The sequence below is a fragment of the Hyperoodon ampullatus genome (genome assembly GCF_949752795.1).
Source record: "Hyperoodon ampullatus genome assembly, chromosome: 5".
Lineage (NCBI taxonomy): Eukaryota > Metazoa > Chordata > Mammalia > Artiodactyla > Ziphiidae > Hyperoodon > Hyperoodon ampullatus.
The window spans coordinates 140,737,977-140,759,533 of record NC_136918.1 but is presented as its reverse complement, the minus strand read 5'-3'; positions in this window follow the sequence as shown (position 1 = coordinate 140,759,533).

The following is a 21,557-nucleotide window of genomic DNA, read 5'->3' as shown; positions in this document are numbered from 1 at the left end:
TTGTCAGACCTCAGGGTTGTCCAGATTCAGTAACAATGGGGCCTGGCACACGGTGACCCCAGCAAGTGCTAGATGAAAGAGGGACGGAGGGAGGGGCGGAGGGAGGGAGGGAGTGAATGAGTGTAGGATGGGCTGAGTCCAGAGCAGAAGGTGTTAAAAAAAATAGGTAAAATTTTATTTAAATCTTTTATTGCTAACTAAAATTGTATGAAGGCTGGCCAAGACCCGTAGAGTTAAACCCAAAAGGAGTATATGTTTTTCTGGCAGGAAAGCAGTGAACTCTCCACACCCCTGAGAGCAGGATCAACGTGGATGTGGAAGACACCCCTTTCCGTGCAGGGCACTGAGGTCTTGGAGGGTCTTGCGTGGAAAGCCAAGTCCAGAGATTCCCACATATTTAGTAAGTGGACCGCTTGTTTTTGGGGGGTTCTTTTCTTGACATAAAAAAAGACATCCTGCATTCCTGACGTCTGTTGCCTGAGAAGGTAAACACTGTTGAAAAAGCCTCATAAATTTTAAATGATTTTGCACCTTCTGTTTCACAAGTGTCTCTACACATAGTTGAACAACAGAGAACACGTAGGAGGAAAACTCTTTATCTGGGACATGCACGATGCTAATGGCACACACATGGGTTTAAAGTCCCTTTACAAAGCTCTCTGATCCTCAGGAGTTTGGAAACCCTAATGAGGGGAAAACATCCTGGCCTCTGAGTCAGAGTGACATTTAAAGTTATATCCGGCCTCATAAAAGCTGTGTGATTGTGAGCAAGTTAAGAAAACTCTCCGAGTGAGCCTTGGCTTCTGTATCTCGAAAATGGGGTGATACTCCCTTGTAGGCGTCCTCTGATGATGAACTCAGACAATGTAGCCAAAGAGCTGGCATACAGCAGGCACTCAGCAAAGGCCTGTGCCCTCCCTCTCAACAGGGGAGTCACGTTTAAATTCACATCCAATAATAAAACCCCAAGAGAAGAGGATCAATATGATTTTAATTTTTTTTTTTTTTTTTTTTTTTTTGCAGTACGCGGGCCTCTCACTGCTGTGGCCTCTCCCGTTGCAGAGCACAGGCTCCGGACGTGCAGGCTTAGCGGCCATGGCTCACGGGCCCAGCTGCTCTGCGGCATATGGGATCTTCCCGGACCGGGGCACGAACCCACGTCCCCTGCATCGGCAGGCGGACTCTCAACCACTGCGCCACCAGGGAAGCCCTTGAATATTTTATATCAAAATAATTATTCGATAAATCAAGTTTTCTCTCTATACATTTGGAAATTATGCCTTCCCCTTTCTATTCTTTGGGTGGTTATCCTTAAAATTAGACTAGACATACATGGCAGACGCCCAAAATTAATCCATCCTCTCATCCCACCCGGCAGCGCAGACCTTACAATGTGGAGTCTCCAGCCCTCTTCCTGCTGTATCTCCCTGCCTTGTTGTCCTGCATTTTCATTCCCTTTATTTAGAGCCCCAAACTAGTCATCATTGTTTTTGTTATTTTATATAGTCCATGCTTTTTTCTTTCCTAATAGCTGTTCTCTTCAGTGAATTCAGTGAAGGTCTACTGGTTTCCATCTGGTTTCCGTTTTATTTGTCTGAAAATGCCCTTGTTGTGCACTCACACTTTAATGATCACCCCAGGTATAGAGTTCTAAGTTGAAGGTATTTTCTCTCAGCTATTTGAAAATGTTCCTGTATGGTGTGAGAGTTATAGGCACAGGCTCTGCCTGGCTTCACCAACTACTAGCTGTAGGAACTTGGCACGTGACTCGGAGACTCTGGGCTTAGCGTCCTCATTGGCAACACCCGGATAATATAGGTCCTACCTTGTAGGATTGTTGTAAAGACATAGTAAATGTAAAACCCTGAGAACATAACAATGCCTGCCATAAGGTTAACTATTCTTTTTATCGTCACTTTACTGTCTTCTGACTTTACTGCTGCTGTTGAGAAGTCTGATGATGTCTAATTTTTGTTCTTTTTTTTTTTTTAGATAACCTGACTTTGCTCCCTGCTTCCATGTAGGATCTTTGTTTTACAATTTCGTTCCCATGTGTATCTAGCTGTTGTTTATTTTTACTTATTTAGGTCTCACTGAACTTCCTGAATCGAAGAACTTGTTTTCTTCCTTGAGATTGGAAAATTCTCAGACATTATTTCTTTGAATATTGCCTCTATCTCTTGCAAGCTCAACCTTGCATTTAGAAGGATCTTTTTTTTTATGTCATCCAGTATTTCTAGGGTTTTCTTTAATAGCAGTAATGTTTTCCGTGTATGTGGATAACCTCATTGAGAGAAATAAAAGTCCTAACCTGTGCACTTTTCACGTTCTTTAAATTTAGCATTAAATTCAAATATAATGCCAAAGAACTCTTTAGAGCCCCAAATTACTTATTTAAATGGGAAAATCTGAATACACTGCATACAATGACATTATTCTTATAACAGTGCTAAGCTGATCATTGAAAGCAAGGGAATGTTTGAACTTAAATTTCCTCTGACTGACACTCAAAGGATATTCAAAAACCTTATTGTGCCAACATCTTTTTCCCAAAAACTTATCTGCCTGCAGAAACCTCTTACCAAGGCCAGTGAGTAAAAGAAGATACACCATGCGTTTCTTTTTTCGGGTCACCAACCTGCCCATTTCTATTCTCTTGTCTGTGGGCTAATTAAGCATCATGATTTCATTCCATTAAACATACCAACATTAAATTTATATTTTTTTCAGAATACTTGATAGCATTTTATATACCTGCCAACTTTTGTTTCTTTTTGCCTAAATTCACACTCAGAATCAAATTTCCCTATTTCTTTTCTTTCAACTTAACTCTGCTGAGAAAAAGAGAATATATTCATTTCTAAGTTAAATGTTCCACTGCATAACTACATGCCTTCGGTTTTTCCAGTCTCCTGCATTGGCATTCTTTAAGTCTGGACTTTGTTGAAATCATTAAATCATAAAATGTGAGCTCCGAAAGGGCAAGGACTTGTTCTTATTCAGCCCTATATCCTCAGCCCTGTAGGATGCACTCAACAAATATCTGTTGAATGAATGTAAGAAACTTTAAGCTTTTTCAAATGAACTTCCCTCCCAAAGCTGGAATCCCTTTTAGTGGCATCAGAGTAATCCAAACTCTGCCTAAATATCTCCAGTGGCAAAGAGCTCTCAACAGCATACAGAAATCTATTCCACTCACCCCTAGACCTTTCCCCTACTAGACCCAGTTGTTTGGTTAGTTTGGGCTTTTTTGTTTGAGTCACTCTACTTCCTACACCTAGTCTATCTGGGCCCCAGTTGATTCTTCTGCAGTAATGCTTCCTAGGATTATACTTGATTCTGCATGATAACCTATCTTAAAAAATCTCTCCCTTATCTTGTAATAGATTGTTAGAGTTGGACAGGATCTGAGGTTGGGTCAGTTTTTGGAATTTCCCCAGTGGCTTTGGATGCAATTGGTTTATGGGCCTGCACTAATTTGGTCACTATTCTGGCAACAAATTCTCCTCCAAATTTCTCCTCTCTTCAGTGAAACAGTCCTCATCCTTTTAACTGGGTCTATAAAGTGATGTTCTCCAGTTGCCTTCTTCTGTATTTAGTCTAATCTGGACATTGCTTCCAAAACTATGTCACACATATAAATGGATTCAATACTCTATGTATGATCTGCCCACCACAGGCCATAATGAGACCAGATGGACACCATTTTTCTATTAGTGTGGACTGAGCTTTTCCGTGGCCCCAAGTTTTGTCCCATTTTTAACTCATTGTCAGCTAATTCACAGTCCACTTTTTTCTCATAGGCATAGCACCTGTAGTTGGAGGGGGTGGGGGAGACAATAAACTCAATGCAGAAATTTATGTTCACTCTTTTAAAATCTTATATTGGCTTTTGGCAAATGTTTCAGGAATTGGAGAAATATTTTAATCTTGAGTATCCAATAGGAATTTCCATTCAGCTTTTTGGGATTTGCAAATTTAATTCACATGCATTCTGTTTCTTCATTTATTCACTCAACAAACACTGATAACCCACCATGTGTAAGTCATTAGCTAAACCCTCATGTGGGACATGAATTTCTACAAGACACAATGACTGTTTGCAGGGACCCTGCACTCTAACAAGCACATCTAAGTCTTCATTTGTATGACTGACAACAAAAGCCACCCCGGGCCAGAGACTTGTGGCCCAAGATTACAACTCTTTACCTCCAGACGGTGTCCTTCATCAATGCTATTTGAAGACAGTCCTTCATCAGGTCAGAATCCACCTCCTGGACCTTAGCCCATAGTTCCTTATTTCTCCACTGTATCAAAGAACATTTCTATAAGAAACTTCATCAAGTATTTTAAGGAGATGAAAACATGCATACAGTATTCCTAAATTCACTAATTAAAAGCAAGAAGAAAATGAGGCTAATGGTGATGGTTTTATTCATCAGGAACCTCAGCTGGCACCCAGTGTTTGTTATCTCCTCTTGTACATATTCAGACGCCATCTGTTTCATGTACCATTCCCAAGGCTACCAGGGACTGACCTGAAGTTCACCAGTCCAGAGTCTCCATTTTCCCATTTCATGAAGGGACTCACATGAGTCCAGTGTCTGGAGCCCCTTCCCAGGACTGTGACTCCTCAAAGGTGCCTGGTGGGAGCTTTGGGATGTGACTGGTCTGAAGCTGAAGGATCTACTTGCCATTTAAATGCTTGACCAATTTTCCGACTATCTTTTCACTTCTCCTGTGTCTACCTCCCTTTATATGTTGTTCTATGCTTTCTAACCAGAAGACCCCCTTTGAAAGACCATAGATTGAGTGAGTCTGTTGGCCTTCCTCCATCTAGGGACAAGAGCATCTTCCTCATAGAAAGGTCTTACACTTCTCGGTCACCTGACCCTCTTCTTACAGGTCCCTGCCAAAGAGTTTTATTCTATTTATATAGAGCACCTCCCCCTCCTTCCTTTGTACATTATTTCATAAAGTTGAGCTCAAAGACCTTCTTATGCAGCCTTCTGTCTTCTCTAGATGTCTTTCCCTTTAGTATTATTTGTGAGTTCTAAATCATCATTTTATTTTTTTTCAAAGCTTCTATTCCTTACAGATGAATATCCCTTTTAAGAGTCTGTAGTCAGATCACTGAATCTTAACATCCTTTTAAAATAAATAGAAAAATCCAGAAAGTAGGGAAAGTTGAGTACTAGTAAGAGATTAAGTCGAGAGGATGCCAAGAAAATAATTTGAGAAGTTTGTAGCTGATGAAAAAAGCTCACATTCAAAATTTCAAATACAAGAATGCAAAAGTAGGAAGGCACTTTAGTTACTATCGGAACATAAAAGGGCTATTTGGGAATGAAAGCAAAGAAGCACATGATTTTTCCCATACTTGCACTAAAAACATCAAAAGTACACGTGCTTGCTGTGGAAGAACCCAGACATTCCAGAGCTGCACCGAGTTCTACAAATGCCATGATCACTACCCAGTTACAAACCACAGTAAACAATTCTGTATGTCTCTTCCTAAGATGTAGGATTTCTTCAAGACAGTCTTTATTGAACCTGAAGATTCAAATGAGGTTTCATGGCAGAGAGATCAGAAGCATCAGACTTAGTAATGTTTAGCAAGCAGGATGTTCTAAACCCAAACTGACAAAATCATTTCTAAATAAGTCATTCAGTCTTCAGGGCACCTACCCAAGGTGAAATTCTAAAGCAGCCTCTCATAATGTTGCCATATAACTCACCTTCCCTGGAGGACAGAGGGTGGCAGCTTAGCCCCCAGCCAAATACACTTACTGAAGAGTTCTCATATTTTCCTATTTAAAAGGATGCCCCATTCCTCATACATAAATAAAATGAGACTACAAACATATGTATCTTCATCTGTATCTGTATACATATGTACATATACATCCCTCTTTCTTGCCATCATACTTCTCTTGAACAGGAGGTTTCCTAAATAACTCTGAATCTGTCAGTCACCCCGTTTTAATGTTCTCAGGCTGCCATAACAAAGTACCCCAGATGGGGTGGCTTAACCAACAGAAATGTGTTGTCTCACATTTCTGGAGACTAGCGGTCTGAAATCAAGGTGTTGGCAGGGTTGGTTCCCTCTGAGGGCTGTGAGGAGAAGATCTGTTCCAGGCCTCTCTCCTTGGCTTGTTCATGGCTCTTTTCATGCTCACATGGCACTATCCCCATCTGCAAGACTGTCTCCAAATTTCCCCTTTTTATAAGGACGCCAGTCATATTAGACTAGGGGCCACCATAATGACCTCATTTTAACTTGATAAAAACCCATCTCCAAAAACAGCCACTCTGTGAGGCTCTAAGGGTCAGGACGTCACCATATGGTTAGGAGGATTACACAATTCAGCCCGTAAAACACTCCCACCTCCAGCCTTTGCCCTAAAAGTCACTTTAATCTAAAAGAAGCAGCTCTTCAGCAACAAACAACAAAATCACCTGAGAAGAACCAAGGCTCCAAAGACTATGCCCAGTTCTTGTAGAAATCCATGTTCTAGCTGGCTGAGTCTCTATGGAAAACCAGCCTTTCCCAGGAGAGTAAGAAACACAGGAGACATAAGAAAGGAAAAAAAATAGGAAAGGAAAGAAAAGTACAGCAGAGAAAAGTCCCCCAAGCAGGATGAGAGTTGCAGAGGGAGCTGCTGAGTATCTGTTTGTTTAGCCCATCCATGCAATCTCTCTCTGGGAAACAAAGTCAGCCATGCCTGTGGCTGGAAGCCCCCGGGCCCTGACAGCAGACAAGAAGGACTCCACGCGCCCGCCGTCCAGACCTGTACAGGCACTCGGGGTCGTTAGCTGCCACGTTTCACACCTACAAGGTCACAGTCGTAGCCTACCAACTAGATTGCTGTGTAGATCATTCATTGTCACTGAGATCCCTTCCACACTGTAGATGTGGGTGAGGGTGTCGCAGGATACGGGAGTGAATCTACATGCAACCCAATCGTTGGTCCACTACATGCCAACATGTATTTATTGAGCTCCTGCTCTGGACCAGGCACTGTGCTAAATATTGTATTTCAGTGTAACTGGGAGTCTAAGTGGAGATCGAGTGTTGATGGGGTGTAGGACTCTGGTTCCTTCCACCCCACCCAGGCATCCATTTTCATAAGCTGATTGGGGGTGGGGAATGGCATTGGAGTTAAAGAAGGAGGGGAGAGATGGTGCTTGGGGTCTGGGGAAGAGGCTTGGAGGGAACCAGGGGAACTTTGTGGGAGAATGTGGGGAACCCAGTCCCTCCCTTATTTCCCCTTCAGAAAGTAAGGTTGTAAGTCAAAGGCAAAGAGAAAGGTTTGATTAAGACTTTGTGACTTTGGGGCTCAGGGACAAGTTTCTCCCCTTTCCTGTGTGGACCCTGTAGCCACGTCCAGTGGGGGCCTGAGAAGGTCAGCAGAGCAGACTGCTCTTCCCTTAGGATCTTCTAAAATTGCAAATTTTCCCATACTTTAGTCAACAATTTATTTTGCAGGTATTTACTGAACCAGTTTTTCTTTCATATCCTCAAAATATTTTGTTTCCATGAACAAAGTTCTGAGACTTGTAAATAATTGCAAATGTTTTGACTTAACTAATTGTGAATTATTGAATTACATACATTCTTCAATTACTTAGGTAGCCATTACAAGAGACACATCTCCATGCTGAGACTAGTCACTGGGGGAGTTTTTCAATGATGCCCTTTGAGAACTTATAACCACACCTGTTTAAGAAGGAACCACAGGACTTCCCTGGTGGCGCAGTGGTTAAGAATCTGCCTGCCAATGCTGGGGACATGGGTTCGATCCCTGGTCCGGGAAGATCCCAGATGCCACAGAGCAGCTAAACCCATGTGCCACAACTACTGCTCGCCTAGAGCCTGTGTGCCACAACTACTGAAACCTGTGCACCTAGAGCCCGCGCTCTGCAGCAAGAGAAGCCAGCGCAATGAGAAGCCCGTGCACCGCAGTGAGAAGTAGCCCCCACTCACCGCAACTAGAGAAAGCCCGTGCTCAGCAACAAAGACCCAACACAGCCAAAAGTAAATTAAAGAAGGCTTCCCTGGTGGCACAGTGGTTGAGAGTCCGCCTGCCGATGCAGGGGACACGGGTTCGTGCCCCGGTCCGGGAAGATCCCACATGCCGCGGAGCAGCTAGGTCCATGAGCCATGGCCGCTGAGCCTGCGTGTCTGGAGCCTGTGCTCCACAATGGGAGAGGCCACAAGAGTGAGAGGCCCACGTACCGCAAAAATTAATTAATTAATTAATTAATTAATTAAAGAAATTTATTAAAAAAAAAAAAGAAGGGACCGCTACATTATAAAAGAAAGCATATTAAATTCTTGGCTTGGTTTTAATATTCACAATAATGTTTTAGAATTTGCCTCTCCACATTTTAAAAATCCATTTCTATCCCACTTAAATAGCCATGATTGACTCTGGGCTTGCAACCTGCAAGGGTATTTCAGGCTTAAGAACACCATATTGTCTTCTGTGCGTTATTCCGATAAGGCTACTAAGTCATTAATTTTGCTTTTTTTATCCAAGAAAAAGGCTATTTCCTAAAGTATAATTTCTCAAGCAGCAGTTTATGGTTCTCTTTCCTCCACCAGTGTATAAAGGCTTCTGTTATGATTTGCATAAACTTGCCAAGTGAATTAGATCAGTGTGCAAAATGCAAATGTTACCATGCAAATGTAGAACCCTGTCTGAGTGTGAAGGAAACCCACCCACCCTCATGCCACAGAGCCGGGGAGCTGCCCAAACACAAGAGAAGTTTGGCTGAGGGCATAAAACAGTCATTTTATAAACCATTTATTGGGTTCCAGAACAGTTCATAATTCAACTTCCTGTAGTCTCAACTCAAGGCTTTCTTTGTTAGCGGACTGATGCTCTGTGCCGTCTGCAGATGGGCCAGCCACTCGCCCAAAGATTGGTTTCTATGTGCTTCCAGCTATTCCCTGGAGAGTTCTTCTGATCTTTCACCCAAAATTAAAATAAACATGGCCATCAACTGGTTTTAAAGTCTGTACATATCTTTTCAGGATGCATTTATAAGCAATAAATATAAACCATACTTTAAAAAATTCTAAATTTAGCCAAAATCGTCATTCCTTCCTTTCTCACCAATATTTAAATTTCTTCTCCCCATCTTCTTCTCTCTAACCCCACCCCACAACCATCCAACCTCTCCTCCTGGTCTGTAATATTTCCAAGATAGAAATGGAGAGCAAAGAAGCGGTGCTGAGAGAGAGGCACGTTACCCTCCTTAGCTCCTCTCCCTACAAGATGTGCACCTATGGTACCCAGCTTCTGAGGGACTTTGGAGGAACTCAGTTGCTTGAAAGGAAATTACAGCAATGTACTGAGGGAGCATTTTTCCCCACTCATCTTTGTCTTTTGTCAAATTCCAAGTGCCCTCTTCTTCCCTGAATCCCTGATTAGAGCTGTGAGATGCTCTCCCTAAGGAGAAGGCATTTATTCTTTCTGTGCCTTCCTTGGTTCCTTTTTTTTTTCTTCCAGTTTTATGGACATATAATTGACATACAGACTGTATAAGATTAAGGTGTACAGTATAGTGATTTGACTTACATACATCATGAAATGATGACCACAGTAAATTCAGTGAACATCCATCCTCTCATATGGATACAAAATTAAAGAAAGAGAAAAAGATTTTTTTTTCCTTGTGTGAGAACGCTTAGGACTTCCTCTCTTAACACCTTTCATATATAACGTACAGCAGTGTTACTTATATTTATCACGTGGTACTTTACATCCCTAGTAGTTAATTATAACTCAAAGTTTGTACCTCTTGACCACTCTCCCCCAACCCCCTCCCCCCACCTCTGATAACCACAAATTTTATCTCTTTTTCAATGCATTTGTTTCTTTTTGAAGTATAACTGACCTACAACACTATGTCAGTTCCTGTTACACAACATAGTGATTTGATATTTCTATACTTTTAAAAATGATCACCAAGATGACCTAAATGGGAAGGAAATCCAAAAAAGAGGGGATATATGTATATGTATAGCTGATTCACTTTGCTGTACAGTAGAAACTAATGCAACATTGTAAAGCAACTATACTCCAATAAAAATTTTTTTAAAAAGAAAATTAACAAAAATGATCACCATGATAACCCTAGTTATGATATATCACCATAGAAAAAATATTATAGTTATTGGCTATATTCCCCACACTGTACACTTAATACTTGTGACTCATTTATTTTGTAACTGGAAGTTTGTACCCCTTAATCTCCCTCACCTATTTCTCTCCTCCCCCAACGCCCCTCTCCTCTGGCAACCACTTGTTTGTTCTCCATATCTATGACTGTCTTTCGTTATGTTTGTTCATTTGTTTTGTTTTCTAGATTCCACATATAAGTGAAATCATACAGTTTTTGTCCTTCTCTGTCTGACTTATTGCACTTAACATAATATGCTCTAAATCCATCCATGTTGTTGCAAACGGCAGGGTTTCATTTTTTATAACATATATATTATTATATATCACATATGTCACATCTTCTTTATCCATCCACTTATTGATGGGCGCTTAGATTGTTTCCATATCTTGTCTATTGTAAATAGCGCTGCAATGAACATAGTGGTGCATATATCTTTTTGAATTAGTGTTTTCATTTTTTTTTCAGATAAATATGAAGAGTGGAATTGCTGGATCATATGGTAATTTTAGTTTTAATTTTTTGAAGACTCTCCCTACTGTTTCCATAGTGGCTCCACCAATTTACATTTCCACCAAAGTGCACGAGTTCCCTTTTCTCCACATCCTCACCAACACTTGTTATTGGTTGTCTTTTTGATAATAGCCACTCTGACAGATGTATGGTAATATCTCATTGTGGTTTTGATTTGCATTTCCCTGATGATGAGTGACATTAAGCATATTTTCATGTGCCTGTTACCAAAATCTGCACATTATTTAGTTTCAAGGAGCAAAATTGTATATTCTGCTGTTGTAAAACTTGGGAGTGCTTAGGAAACTGAGTACTTAGCAGACCACAGATTCAAACAATGAAGGTCTATACAACAAGAGGAATGAACTATCTACAACAACATGCAAAAAAGTAGATGAAATCTCACACACATAATGTTGAGAAAAGCCAGACAGCAAAGAAGACCTACAGTAAGTTTCTAATGACACAAAATTCAAAAAAATAAAAGGCAATATTAACCTCCAGTGTTAGAGGTCAGGAGAGCGGTCACCCTGGTGGCATGGGAGTGAATGGAAGGGGGCCTGAGGGGCACACCTGGGGTTCTGGTTATGCTCTGAGTCTTAATCTGAGCTCATACACAGGTGTGCTCTGTCTATGAAAATTCATTGACTTGAGCACTTAGGATAGCTGCTCTTCTCTGAATGTACATTATATGCCAATAATTTTTTTCAAGTGTGTGCCTTTTTTGGTCCATTTCCTACTTTGGCCCTCACTAACACTTTTTTCCTCAACTTTGAATTTCAACACAGATTTTCAGAGACAGAATCCAAGTCCCACTCTACCGTGAATGTAGTTCAGTATTTGTGCTACCTCATTGTCTGAGTACATTGCACAGATGGAGAGGTGAGCCCTAGGAAACCAGGCTTTAAAACAAAACACACAAAAAAATTTTTTAAAGAAAGCATATTCAACAGCAGCTGGATACCACAGGGGAAAAATGTCGATTTGCAGATTTAACCAAAATAAGTCACTAAACAAAGGAACAAGGGAAAAAAACCAATAAAAACATTTGGGGGAAAATCAGAATTGAGAGTTGATACAATATACAACCTCAGAGATCAAGTTTTCAAAAAAAAATTACAAGATGTAAATAAAACAGTGACCCATACTCCAGAAATACAAAAATTCAATAAACCCTGTCATTGAGTGTCCCCAAATGTTGGGTTTAGCTGACAAAAACTCCAAAGTAGCTATTATAAATATATTCAAGGAACTAAAGAAAACCACATGTAAAAAATTTAAAGGAAATTATGAGAACAATGAATCAACAAATGGAGATTTTCAATAAGGAGATAGAAAATTGTAAATTCTGAGGGTGAAAAATCCAATAACTGAAATGAAACTTTCACCAGGAGGACTCAGCAACAGATTTGAGAGAGCAGAAGAAAGTTTCTATGGACTTGAAGGTAGATCAATAGAAATTTCCAATCTGAAGAATAGAGAGAAAAACGATTAAGTAAAAATGAACAGAGCCTCAGAAACCTATGAAAAACCATCAAGTATAATATCTGCATGCAATGAGAGTCTCAGAATAGGTGAAGAGAGAAAAAGAAGCAGGAAAAAAATTGAAGGAATAATGGCCAAAATTTTCCAAAATTTATGGAAAAGTATTAATCTACCATCTTAATTCAGTCTGCTAAAGCAATTACCATAAACTGGGTAACTTAAACGTCAAGCATTTACTTCTCACAGTTCTGCAGGATGGCATCCAAATCAGCATGCCAGCAAGGTTGGGTTCTGATGAGAAACAACTTCCTGTTGTATCCTCAGATGGCAGAAAAAGACCACGCTAGCTCTCTGGCCTCTTCTAATAAGGGCACTAATCACCTAATTACCTCCCAAAGACCATTCCACCTCCAAATACCATCACACTGGAAATTAGAATTCAACATATGAATTCAGTCAATATTCAACAAATATACAGTCAATAACATCTATGTATCCAAGAAGTCCGATGAATACTGAATAGGATACATTCAAACACTGCGTAGTCAAATTGTAGAAAGACAAAGAGAAAATCTTGAAAGTATCAAGAGAAAAACAATTCATGTACAGAGAAACATCAGTATGATTGATGGATATCTTTTCATCTGACAAGTGGAAACCAGAAAGCTGGAGAATGACATATTCAATGTGCTTAAAATTGAAAAAAAAAAACTATCAATCAAGAATTCTACTTATTGTAGTAATCATTTTGCAATATATCGGTACATCAAATCACCATGTACACTTAAAACTAATGCAACTGTTAGATGTCAATTATTTCTCAGTAAAACTGGTGGGGAACACAGGGAGGTCAGCTCAGTGCTGTGTGAACACCTAGAGGGGTGGGATAGGGAGGGTAGGAGGGAGACGCAAGAGGGAGGAGATATGGGGATATATGTATATGTATAGCTGATTCACTTTGTTTTAAAGCAGAAACTAACACACCATTGTAAAGCAATTATACTCCAATAAAGATGTTAAAAAAAAAACTGGTGGGGAAAAAAGAATTCTATATCCACCAAATCTGTTCTTTGAAAATGAAAGCAAAATAAAGATATATCCAGATGAACAAAGAGTAGGAGAATTCGTTGCTAGCAAAACTGCATTACATGAAATACTAAAGGAAGTCCTTCAGGGTGAAAGAAAATGGTACCAGATGATAAAAAAAATCCAGGGAAAGAAATTAATAGTTCAGGAAATGGTAAATATGGAGGTTAAAGTCTATAAATATTTTTTTTCTCATTTATCCTCTTAACTTCTTCAATAGACATAGATTCTACAAAGCCATAACTCCAACACTGTATTGTGGATTTCGAACATCTATAGATTTAATATATAAGACAATAACAGTACAATTGGAGGAGGGAATAAAAGAAGAGGGGAATGGAACTATATTGGAGCAAAATTTCTACATTTTTGCCAGAATTAAGTTAGTATTAGTCTGAAGTGGGTTATGATAAATTAACAGTCATATTGTAATCCCTAGCTTAACCACTAAGAAAAAAAAAACTCAGAAGAGATATAATTTTTTTTACATCAACAGGAATTTAAATATGTTTTAAAATACTTATTTAAAACAAAAAGTCAATTTTTAAAAAAGAATAGAACATTTATATTCATAATATGATTCTAAGCATTGTAAGCAGCATTATTGTTTTCAGAATTTTTTTCTCATCTCAAGCAGTTTGGTTGGAAGGAACATCAGATCCAGTAAAAAGGTGGTTTAGAAACATGCCTGGGCCTCCCAGGCACTGTGGATGTCCCAGGAGCCACTCCCCCTCTGAGACCCCAAGGATTTTGGTCTGTGCTCCTTTCCGCACGTCTGCCTCCTTCACCGTCCAGCTTCGGTGTTGGTTTATCAGCACATACAGAGCTCCCAGTGGTCGCCAGCCCCTGGGCTACACGCGACCTTACAGACCTGGCTCACCTGTCTGACCAGGTGCATTCCTTCTCTCAGATGGGCTCAGAAGAGGTTCTGGTTGGTTGCTGGTAGGCAGTGGATAGGCAGGCATGTGTCAACCCGCGGGGATCACCTTTCCTTCTTGGTGGTGGGAGAGGCTGGGCAGGAGGATCTCAGCACGGGCTCAGAAGGGGCCAGCAAAATGACTCACGTGGCTACACTACTTTCTTTTACTGAAAAGGAACATCACTTGGCTTTTTTTCCCGTGTGCTGGCTTGTTGGGTGGACACGTTTAGTTCCATGCATTCCTTTTTAGTCAGAAATCTTAACAAACGGCCAGAACCTAAGCAGTGGTTGGTGGCCCACAGAGGGGCCTCCCCTAGGAGAAGCAGTGAGTGTGAGCTGCAGCTGGGGGACTGGGGGCAGGGCCCCAAGGAACCCGGAGGAGGGCAGGCAGACCCTGGCAGTCGGTCTCAGCCCTAGATGCACAGCAGAAGCACTGGGGGAGCTGTTAGTTCCAGGAGATGCCAGGGCTGCATCCAAGATGGACTGAATGGAAATCTCTGGGCAGGGAGGCCCCAGGGGACTTTAATGTGCTCCTAAAGCTGAGAGCCACCTCTGTAAAGGAAAACGTTGTCAAAATAGTGACGTCGGGCTTCCCTGGTGGCTCAGTGGTTGAGAATCCGCCTGCTGATGCAGGGGACAGGGGTTCGTGCCCCGGTCCGGGAGGATCCCACATGCCGTGGAGCAGCTGGGCCTGTGAGCCATGGCCGCGGGGCCTGCGCGTCCGGAGCCTGTGCTCCGCAACGGGAGAGGCCACAAAAGTGAGAGGCCCACGTACCTCAAAAAAAAAAAAAAATAGTGATGTCAGGAATTTTAAACGACCTCAGAAAAACTCAGGTGATATGGGGAGGCATGTGTGAGAATATAGCCAGGGAAAGAAACATACTCCAAAGGATTGTATATCATATCCTGGACATTGTGAGCCTTGTATTTTGGAGACTGAGTCCTCTGAAGGATGTGGGTGTTTGTTTGTTGAGCAGGTATTCATTTTTTGGACTCAGACTGCACACTCTCTCTCTCCAGCAGGAGCTCGTTTCTCAGTTGACATCCTTTCCCTTAGCTGGGCTCTGTGCCATCTCTGCTCAGTTCAGGGAATCAGGCAGGATGGTGAAGCTTCCACCCAGAACTGGGGACACCCTCCCTCTAGTCCCCTCCTTCCCAGGATCACCCGCTCACTCTCCAGTGCCTGTAGTTTCACCAAACTCTGTCCTCTGACCCTTCAGGAAAGAAAGAACAGGGGGGTTTGCTGGGGTTTTGTCTTCTCCACAGGGCTTGGCCTGCTGCCAGACTAAACGCCATGGAAATGGGGAGCTCGTCCCAGGCCACTCTCATCTTTCAAGGGTCAATGCTGAATTATGTGCTTTTTCTCATTCTCGTGTGTTGCTTTTGTGTTTTTGTCCAGAGTTTTACTTGTCATCTGTTGTGTGCTCGGAATGAGGGGGGCAGGAACAAGCTGGGGTTCCAGGGCACCTGGCAGTGACTGACACAAATAAACTAAAAGACACATGGACATGAGTCACGGGGGACACAGGCCAGTGCCTGTTGAGGCTGTGGGTGTTGGAGGTGAAAGAGGTACAAGATCCAGGTTCCCTCCACCCCAGCCCGCCCAGATGGAGGCAAGGATTCTGGGAGAGAATAGCATCTGAGGCTCCCGCTGGGGCCTGTTGAAACCCATTTTGGTGGATTATACAGACCAAGAGAGCCGTGCTCCTCTTCCGGGGCAGGAGTGCCCCTGACACTGTGGACCAGATCAAGGGAGCAGGTAAGACAGCAGGCTCACAACCTGAACCCCTTCCCTTCTCCTTGTAGGTCTGTCCCTTACCAGCCCCCACGTCCAAGCAGCCTTCCAGCCCCCCGCCCTGGGTCTAAGGTGGACACACTGGCAGTGTAGTCTACCTGCAAGAGGATGGACCCATGGGACTTCCCTCGCGGTCCGTGGTTAAGACTCTGTGCTTCCACTGCAGGGGGCATGGATTCAATCCCTGGTCAGAGAACTAAGATCTCTCATGTCCCGTGGTGCAACCAAAAAAAAAAAAACAAAGAAAGAAGGAAAAAGAAAGCACTGGGAAAATAATCTAGAAAGGAGTAGATATATGTATATGTGTAACTAATTCACTTTGCTGTGCGGCAGAAGCTAATACAACATTGTAAATCACCTATACGCCAATAAAAATTTTTTTTAAAAAAGAAAGAAGATGGACACAGGAAGCGCTCACACTGGCCCTAGAAGTGGCCTGGGACACTGAGGTTGAGGTGTGCTCAGTGGTGATGCCCCAAACTTCCCAAACTCGAGATGTAGAATTTGAATCACACACCAGCTACCCTGCTTTGGAGATAGTTCCTGCTAAGCCACCACATCTTCTGGAAACTGTCTTCTGGAAACCTCTGGATAAACAAATGGATGGGAATATGGGCACTAAACTTACACAGGAAAGAATCAAGTGATATTGAATCCAGTCCCAGACCAACCCACACTGTAGGTAAATACGGGTAGATCAGGAGCTGGGATGCAGGAAGCGGAAATGAACCAGTACTGCCCAGGTGCCACCCAGTGAGACAGCTGCTTTTCAGGGCACCAGAAACTAATCCTTTAGTCCCTGGATTGCTGCACTCCAGGAAGTTACAACAGGTCATATCCCTGGCAGCGGGCGATTTTGATTACTCACATGACAGTAAGCCCAGAGTTGTATCTTTCCAGAGGACCCAGGAGGAGCTGCCTAGGGTTATGGAAGTGTCTGCAGCCATTCCTAAAGTGATATTTCCCACATTCTTTCATCCTTTGCCAGAGGTGGCAGAATCCATAAGCCCCTCGGTGAAGGTCTGGTGCTATTACCAGAAGCTATGCCAATGTGCGGTCATTATAGATGATGTTAAGCCACCATTTGCCTCTTATTCAAGAGAATATTCTTCTACAGAGAGGATGTGCCACAATCTGACCAAGAGCCCAAACGATAAAGACAGTGAGTCAGATACCTTTCAACGTGCCTCTTCAAGACCCGCTCCCCAGGCTTCTCCGCCATGGCTTTCATGGGGATTGGGTCGACCACACACACAGCCCTGGTGATCAACAAGCCCCCTTGCTCTCTGGCTTCAAAGTTGATTCAGCAAAGGGGATCCCCACAGGAGATTGGAAGGAGGAAGAACAGTACTTTCTTGGCATTAATTCTCTTGACTGCCTCCTGCAAGGTGACTTGGTCACTGCTCTCCTTAAGGCAGGATTAATCATTCTAGGAGAGAGACTCTCCCCTTCTTGATCCTTTGGACCATTTCCTCTTTCTCATTCTTTGATCCTAGTGTGGCAACAGCTATTACACCTTCCTCCTGCTCTCACTACTGCACTCACCCCAATGGTTTCCCTATACCCTGCCTCCACACCTTTGTACCTGGTGCTTTTTATTAAGCCCTTCTTGGCTTTGCCCTGTGTGATGTACTTCCTACAGGGACTCGGACTGATCTTGATGCCCTATCGTTATGATAAGATCCAGCTCTCTATAACTGTATGCCTGGGCCCTCAAATGGGCTTATTTAATGACTTGCTTTTAAGAAACACCTATATCACCAATCATTTTCATTGTATATGGTTTGCTGGAGTCTTTTCTCAGTTCTTAAGTTTTAAAGCTGTCCTATATTGAACCTTTATGATATTCCAACTAAGCACCTAAACACTCCAAATGCATTTTTCCTTTTTAACTCAAACAACTCCAATAAATAAAGCACATCGCCATCCTCATTTTGTTAGTGAGGACTCTAAGGCTCTTGGCAAGATCACCCAGTCAATAAAGATTATACTTATCTATGGGATATTACCAAGAATCCTTGATCAAGATCTTTACTGATTTGGCATTATCATTTTGTGGAAAATTTTACTGGTGATAAGTTTCTTCTCAAAATGGCTCGGCTTGTAATACTCTTTCAAATTTACGTCAACAATTGTCAATTCTGTACCAGTTACTTGGAGCTCTCAGATGATTAGAGTATTGAAAATGAGTCTACATTTACCTAAAGTTTTAAGATTATTTGCCTCAATTAATATAATGGGCTAAATAGTGTTGTAGTGAACCAAATGGACTAAATCCCCAAAATTCATGTCTACCTGGATCTTCAGAATGTTGTTTTATATGGAAATAGAGTCTTTGCAAATATAATTAAGTTAGAGATCTCAAGATGAGATGATTCTAGATTTAGAGTGGATCCTAAATCCAATGGCTGGTCTCCTTATCAGAGGAGGGGACACACAGAGACATGGGGGTTGTAGGGTGACCACAGGAAAATGGAGACAAAGATTAAGGTGATGCGGCCACAAGCCAGAGAATACTGGAAACCACCAGAAGCTGGAAGAAGCAAAGAAGAATGCTCCCTAGAGCCCCTAATGACTCCTTGATTTTGGACTTCTGGCCCCCAGATCTATGAGAGAATTGAGAGAATAAATTTTTGCTGCTTTAAATCACCAAGTTATCATCAACAAGTGATAACTTGTTACCTAGGAAACTAATACAGTTAAATTAAATGTGGAAACATGAACCTTATTTGAATCACGGAAATACTTCATAAGCAAACAATCTGAAAGAATCATAAAAAATAATGCAAAATTGGAAAACTTTGGTGATTGTGGTTTGCTAACCCATCATTCCATGTCTGCAAGAGAGAGTCTGACCAAGTCACTGACTGGACTAATGTCTCTGGATTTGTCTCAACTGACATCCTTTGGGTTTTCCCTGGAAAACCCAAGGGATGTCTACAAGGGAAAAGGAAGATATTTTGGTTGCCACACACCCTGTACCTATTCTTTGGGCTTTTCACCCAAGCAGCTGTCTCAGCAGAAAACTCGGGAGCTGGATCAAGCAGAGCTTACCCTATGAACTGGGACCAAAGGCCCACATCCCATGACATTCAGTAAATCAGGCAGAGCAAGATCTCATTCCCATAGGAGACATCTACAGAGGTGTGCCCCTGCAGTGGGCTGCTAACCACAGATCCAGAAGCATTCCTGTGAGCACTAGGGTGGAGATATTTTGGTTAGACTCCCTGAAACTTCCTCAGGGTAACAAAGTAAGGAAAGCAGCCATTGTTCTACAATGACTCAGCTGCTTCTCCAATCTCAAGACCTTCAATAAATAAAGCATCGCCACTGCTATAATACAAGGTCAACCTCAAGAAAGGGTCCTCCTTAGCTAGTTAAAGACTGCTGGTCCCAGCAGCCATAAAAGATGCTGGTAATTTAACTCTGTAACCCTTCTGAACTTCTGTGTGAAGAAAAAAAAACAAAAAACATCCTAACCAAGACAAATGACAAATGATTAAGCTGTTCTCAATAAGCATGGTGTATATACACAAGAGCCTGTTTCTTCACTTTACAAAGAGGTCTTACAAATCAGTAAAGAGCCACCCAATAGCAGAAACAAAATGGAATTTAAATAGGTAGTTCACATAAAAGTATAGGAAAATAGTCTCAAACTGGCACATAATTACAGAAACTAAGACAAAAATAATAAAAATCATTTCCTTTCAATGTTGGCAAAAATTTAAAGGTTAGATATGGGAAACAAGCATTCTTATACAGCATGGGCTGGAGTGTAAGTACCATATCTGGGGAGGAATTTGGCAATATATATTTAAAATGTACAAGCTAACACAGTTTAAACTCTTAAAATACTCTTTAAGAATTTAGCTTATGCAAAGAAGACATTCAGATGACCAATGGGTACACGGAAAGACGCTCAACATCACTAATTATCAGAGAAATGCAAATCAAAACTACAATGAGGTACTACCTCACACTAGTCAGAATGGCCATCATTAAAAAGTCTATAAATAACAAATGCTGGAGAGGGTGTGGAGATAAGGGAACCCTCCTACACTGTTGGTGGGAATGTAAGTTGGTGCAGCCACTATGGAAAGCAGTATGGAGGTTCCTTAAAAAACTAAAAATAGTGTTGCCATATGATCCAGCAATCTCAATCCTAGGCATATATCCAGACAAAACTATAATTCCAAAAGATACATGCACCCGAATGTTCATTGCAGCACTATTTACAATAGCCAAGACATGGAAGTAACCTAAATGTCCATCGACAGAGGAATGGATAAAGAAAATGTGGTACATATATACAGTGGAATATCAGCCATCAAAAAGAATGAAGTAACGCCTTTTGCAGCAACATGGATGGACCTAGAAATTGTCATACTGAGTGAAGTAAGTCAGACAGAGAAAGACAAATATATGCTATCACTTATATGTGGAATCTTAAAAAAAATGGTACAAATGAACTTATTTACAAATCAGAAATAGAGTCACAGATGTAGAAAACAAACATATGGTTACCAGAGGAGAAGGCACCATGGGGAGAGGGATAAATTGGGAGATTGGGATCCACATACACACACTACTATATACAAAATAGATAACTAATGAGGACCTACTATGCAGCATAGGGAACTCTACTCAATACTTTATAATGACCTGTATGGGAAAAGAATCTTAAAAAGAGTGGATATATGTATATGTATAACTGATTCATTTTGCTGTACACCTGAAACTAACACAACATTGTAAATCAACTATACGCCAATAAAAATTTTAAAATAATATAAAATAGATAAACAACAAGGTCCTACTGTATAGCACAGGAAATTATATTCAATATCCCGTAATAAACCATAATGGAAAAGAATGTGAAAAAGAATATATATATATATATATATATATATATATATATATATATATATATATATATGTATATATATAAAACTGAATCACTGTGCTGTACACCAGAAACGAGCATAACATTGTAAATCAACTAGATGTCAATTAAATTTTTTTAATTTAAAAATTAAAAAAAGAATTTAGCCTATGGATAGTTGCATAAATATATAAAATGACTGCTCAAAAATGTTCGTAATAGCACTATTTGTTACAGCAAATAAGTAGAAGCTACCCCCAAATTCTACAGTGTATGTCTGGTTAAGTCAGTGTAGTAATATTATATGGTTTTTCAAAAAAAATAAGAAAAATTTATATATGCTGATATGGAAAGATTGCCAGAATATTTTAAGTAGAAAGAAAAAAAAGTCAGAAAGGAATGTAAATCCCATAATATACTATATTTATTATACTATACATAGTCTTCTTAACCATTCTACAACTTGGTTTTTCACTTATAGAAAATATATATTTGAATTCCAGAAGAATATACAAAAACCATATTAATAGTTTTTATTCATTATGAATAAATTACTAATATTAGCCATTATTAAATGGTTACTTCTAAAGACTGGGAAAAGGATCAGCAAGACAAAGGGAATTTTGACTTTCTCTTCTGTTTGAACTTTTTTTTTTTTACCATAAACATGTATTCTATTTATAATT